Below are 6,139 nucleotides of genomic sequence, written 5' to 3' on the forward strand. Positions count from 1 at the left end.
AGGATCAGGGTGTGGGACATAACAGCTCCAGCTGCCAGTGGGGGGGAATACATCCCCTTAGCTACAGCAGCCTCTGCCATGGCTTTCCTTCCATCCCTCACACATGCTTGGGAACCGCAAAAGTAGCAAGGTGGTCTCTCCCCCAGTTTAAACCATGTGTGCCAGTTTTATGGACATGGGTTTCACTTTGTCACTTGTTCTTAAAAAGAGCAAAACAAGAGCTGACCTGCTAGCCTGGAAGCATTTAAATGCTTTAATTTTTGCTTAATGAGAAAGGAAAATACTACTTTTAGTTGTGGTTTTAGTGGTAGAAATTTTTAATGGATTGACTAGAAAACAGACTGAAATTTGAACAACCTTCTTCCCAGTTAATCTCAAGGGCCTGAAAATAGTTGGCCATCTTCACTATAGAAAAAAAATAACAAATAGCACCACAGAAAAGTATTTGGCAGCTGTGACTATTAGTGCTACTTCCTTCTACTAATTATATTCTTAAAATCAGAGCTCTTACTATTACAGCTAATGATGCTGTAAAAGTAGCAGACAATACCATCATCTTTACATTTCCTAATTGCATCATTAATAGCTATGAATACAACTGTTTGAAGGTCACAAACTGTGACGTAAGTGGAACTGTGAGGGTGTAGCTAGGGACAAATTTTGAGTCACTATTTGTAAATGATCAGTCTAATGACCAGCCCAAAACTGGGCTACTTCATCACAGTAGAAGATGTTTACCGTTTTTCTAGAAATTTTTCAAATAATTTAAGTGATGTTCATACATGGGCAATAAAAATGTGATGCTGCTCTCTTCCTACAATGCACTGAATAGTTTACTTTTAGAACACAGTGTGACAAGCACAATATCTGGTATTGCCACCGCATCTTTTCAAAATTACTGTCAGCTGTCAAGATTGCACAGCCCTGGGCTATGTCTTTGCTCATGGGAAACAATTGGCAGGTACTTGCAGATATAACTGGTTGAGTTGTTTTTGAAACCCCTGAAAGTTAAAAAGGTAAGCTGTTTCTCTACTTTTAATCACAAGTTTTGTTTGAATCAGTTTAAGATTGTGGACAATGCAACAGTTTCTTCAAGTCTATCTGTACATGCTAGTTTCTCACTGAAATGCTATCTGGGGACTAGGTACTAAGGCAAGAACTGTGATCTTCCTGAGTTTTCAGCCCAGCTGGTAATGTGAGCCAGTTATGGCATTTTTGAGCTCTACCTCTACTTCAGCAGTTATCAAACAGCACCAAGAGTTCTCACTATGCCTGTTTTATAGAACTGCACTGATTATTATCTGAAGAATTATGATCAGATAGAAATGCTCAGGCATAGATGGAAAACAAGACACACACGAAACCTTAACTGTTCCAGACTTCCATGTTTGTTTTAAGAAAAAAAGCCCTGCAGTCCTTTTGTAATTTGATAGAAGATAATAACTTGACCTTACGAAAACAGGCTGGAAAGCGCCTGCTAGGCTTGCAAGTTGTGATCTCCTCACTCCTGTAGTCAGTCTCTACTGTGAATAAATTGGTGACTTGCATACCCAAATCAGCAGGATTTAACATACAGCTAGAGAAGCAGTAAAGGATACTCTTTTCTTTTTGCCCCATCCTTGTGCAGTGACACAATGTGACATTTACAGATCCACACAACAGTCTAAGAACAATCTATATAAACAACGACATGATTGCTGCAAGTAGCAAACAATCTGAGGGGAGGAGGGAAGCAAAAACCATGAGAGATTCGGGGAGCTGATGAAAGAAGAGTTGGGTTAACAGTCCTTGCTGGGCATGCCTCTGATAGTACAAGTGTGTCTTTGTGAGAGAATATTCTGGGCTGTCCAGTAAGATTGCCCACAATGAGATAGTTGGGGAAAACAGTTGAACATGGTAAAACAACTGTCCATAGGAAAGGAGGTAAGAGGAGAATGGACAAGTCATCAACACCTTTCAAATCAATTTCACAGAGAACAGCACCCACAGATACCTATCTTAGGAACACATCCTACTGTAAATATGACATCCTACTGTAAATATGACTAATTCATAGTCCTCCATCACTCAGCTACTTTGCTCATACTACCTTGCTTTTTCTTTTCTAGGTTACTGATTCAATGAAGAGCTTCCTGCACTATAAAGTCAACAAGCAATTTTATGACATAGGTCCTCAGCACAGTATGTTACATGTACCTCCACAAACAGAATGGCAGAAGCATGTACAGTTTGACTAATTTAAGGTCTGAGATACAAAAACTATGTAGGACTAAGAAACACACTTGCTTAACTAACTTAACACTAACTTAACTCACCCCACACTACCTTTATGCCTGGAAGCTGAATCAGTTCATCCCTGGTTTGGCACTTGAGCAGACAGCAGAATAGTGTTGCTCAGAGGAGATGTTTGCGAGCCTTGGCGTAAGAGACATGCTGGAGAATGGGAGACCCAGGCCTGCTCTATGGATTTGAGGCAGTGCTGCAGCTCACAGAAAAGCAACTTGCAAATGGTTGTAGCTTGGATGCCGGTGCCACAGAGGTTGGATTGGGGTTCCCACTTTTGAGTCTGTCTACATGGCAATCTAGTGGCACTGCAACTTGTGTGGACATATCCCAAGAAACTTTGAGCATGAATCTTCAGTGCTGACAGCATAGCTGTGGCAGCTTCAGCTCCACCTGCCCAAAAGGGACTCCAGGTGTAACAATGAAAATTACATGCCCCTACAGCTCCACTAGGCGTAGCTAAATTAGCAAGCATAAAGCCACCTTCGGAATACCTACACTGACTGTGCTTCCCATCTGGATTACCACAGACAGGAAATTTCAGGTGCAGTTTGCAGGGAGTTCACATTAAGGCACACAAACCAGTAATGTTCTGTGAAATGAACATTTACTGCTAGTTTGCTCTTTTCAGGTTCTGCCCTAAAATAGATGTGTTTCTTAACATATGTCACATCTAGCAAGAACTGGGCATGGTGCATGACAGCTACATCTCTTTGCCGCAGAGCCTGCTCATTTTAATATTTTTCACAATAATTAAGTGGTTACCTGCCTCAGCCTTCTTCTATATGAACAGTCACTTCGGTTATTCAATTAGTAATTAAAGAATTTTAAGAACTGTTTTGTTTTCTACTATTTTATTTCAAAAAAATATAAAAAGCCAGCCCACACCTTATTCTTTCCTTTTTAACCAAGAGGATATCTTAATAAATTTCAGCTGTGTTTACAGTCATACTTCTTGTCGGTACCAGTTCTAGATTACAAGATAAGCCACCAATGACATTGAACTCCACAAGGAGTTTATTCCAACTCACTGGAGTATTCTTATCATACTTCAAAAATCTTTAAACAAAACTAACCAGCCTCCTCTTGTTTACACAGAAGGGATTCAAATCTGATGTAACTGAATGCTGTGCAATGTCAAGCAGCAGGATGCACTGCTCAGTTCTGAGATGTGCAGACTAGCAGTGAGAACACACAGGGCATTTTACTGAGAAACTCATACTGCCAGCATTCCCTGAAACATATCCCTTTGCAAATTTTGGCTCATTTGGAAGGGTGAAAACAAACCATTTCCATAATAGGATAGAATATGTTGTGCACCTTGCTTTTTAATGCAACACCAGGTAATTAAGCCCCTTGGTTTAGATTTTTGTGGGTTTTTTTTGTTTTTAATTCTATTAACACAGATTACTTTCAAACATATTGCAGAAACCCCTCTCTCTGCGTTTCAGGGTTTCTTCTCTTCTAGGACATGATGTCTTTTCAACCCACAAGCCTTACATGTCATGTCTTCTAGAATGAATATGAGAAAGATAAACTTCTCTCATTTGTTGTTGCTTATGTGGCAACACCCAGCTACACCTTACTTTCAGGTGAGAGCTGGTTTATTGCTCTGTCTGCAACTCCAAGAAAAGACACATACCCTGAACAGATCCCACTAGCAATAGGTTTAGTTCCTATCCTACCAGCCCAGTGCAGTGAAGAGCTCTCGCCTTCCTCTGTGGAACTCTTTCCCTTTACATCTTTCCCAGGTCTGGGAAATGTTTTTGGTCTTTGTGGAATAATACTTTGGGGAACATTCTGCTACTTTTTGAGCTGAGCAGCTGCATAAAAATCATTATTATTTCATTGAAGGCCTTTCTGAAATTATTTTTGTGAAAGGAGTAATGCTTTTTTCTCAAAAGCAATCAGATGTATTTATTGTGCAGGCACTTTTACTAGTCAAAAGAACTGAAGTGGACTAAAATTTCAGTGTGAAACTCATTCCTGCCTGCTCGCCTGCAAAACTGAAGAGATTACAGGTTGTCTGGAAACTTCTAGTTCTTATAAAGTCAAAACTACCAACTGTTTGTTCCCATGTTTTGAAACTGGATGTTTGTAAGCATTTAAAAATGGAACCTGGAAACAGAGCTCAATTCTGCCAAGTTACAGAAAACAGAGAATATGAGTTGGAGTTAGACTTCCACTGCTAATATTTTATTTTGAAACAAGGACAATGAAAATGAACCAAATTTGTACAAAGTTCCATTAAAGACAATGAACTTGTCTTCTAATATCATCCATTCTAAATTATTTGACTTTTTATCCATGAAACATGGACAATGAACTCTCATGAACTCTTCAGGAATATCCTGATTGAGCCAACCACACCTCAATAGGGAGCTTGCTCTACAATTTCTTCCATAGGTGCCGTCATATGCCTACCTCTCATTCACATTCATGACCTCAATAGCAACCCATGGGAACTCATAGCAACCCACAGGAAAGTGAAGTATGTGATATGAATAAATGTAATGTTAAAGATATGGTTGTTTCCAGCAGCTTCAAGAAAATTAATGTTCCTTGTCTTTGCTCTCTGTGGTACTCCTGATAATTGGTGATGAGTACATGTACCCAGTGGGCCTGAAAATTACTTCTCCCCTGAAGCCTGAGGAAGAGGTGGAGGTTGAACTTTGCCTCCATTTCTTTGGCTGCTCTGTGTGTTCTCACATAACTAGGTGTCAAACGTTTTGAGGTTTTTTTGAGGCAGCATGAGGACCAGTCCTCTTCAGGCAGCAGTTTGGAAAATGGGATGGTGCTTGAAAGTCAAGCACCAGAATAAAAGGCAAGTCTCTGTTCTGCTCTTCACCCTGACTGCTTACGGCCTTGAAAAATTTACTTTCCCCCTGCATTTATCTATAAATTAAGGCAAATAAATGTGTGAGGTAGAGTCAGGTAAGATGCTTCTATATGAGCTTCTTCAGCTAGACGACAAGTAATATGGATGACAGAGGTCTACATCTGGTGACTATGACTACTGCCACACACTTCAGAAAGAAATCTCATGGCTAGAATGGGCACTGTGAAAATATAATTATGTCATCCTGCACCTGTAAATGCACCTCAATTAGGTGCTTTCAGAGAATGAGTTGACAGTCATTTCTCACCAGAGCAAACTGCTGGGGAAGAATCTCCCAGCAGAGCTTTGCTTGCTACAGAAAAGAAAGAATGAAGAAAAGTACTTTCCCAGGAAATGAAAGAAACAGAAACTTCCTGCTACCACTAAGCATGGTGTTCTTGTTTATGTATCTGAAGGAAATGGGGAAGTTGCCCTGATATACTTAAGATGACCTTTGGGTAAAAGACATGCTTCTCCTCAACATTTGACCTCAGTATCTCTTAATCTCCATCCCACAGAACTGTGTGTACCCTAGCTAAAACTCTGACAGCTGAAACAGCATCTAATTTTCCTTGCTGACCTAGCTGCATAAAGCAAAGAGGTCTGCTGTAAGTAAATGAGTTGTATAAGAGCAAGGTAAGCAGACATCAAGGATCGGTGCCAGCTACTCACCTTAAAAAACCTAGTGAACGCTCACAAGCCATAAGCACTGACACATGCTTGAATTCTCAAGCAGTAAAAAAGCCCCATCACAGCCATTTTATCTTCAAACAGCACTCCAAGGTTAGAGTGAAATAATCCTGCCCTTTCAATTCTGAATCAGATACATAACTGTTTTGCCTGTCCATGACCCCATGAGGCTCCAAAATAGCAGCGTGCAGGAAGTGGCAACAAATCCTATTTATGAACCAGGTTTGGTACAGGAAGGGACAATGCCTTCTGTTTGCTCAATGATTTATCACTGATATCCTGTAAAAA

Source organism: Columba livia, chromosome 6 (assembly GCF_036013475.1).
Source record: "Columba livia isolate bColLiv1 breed racing homer chromosome 6, bColLiv1.pat.W.v2, whole genome shotgun sequence".
Taxonomy (NCBI): Eukaryota; Metazoa; Chordata; class Aves; order Columbiformes; family Columbidae; genus Columba; species Columba livia.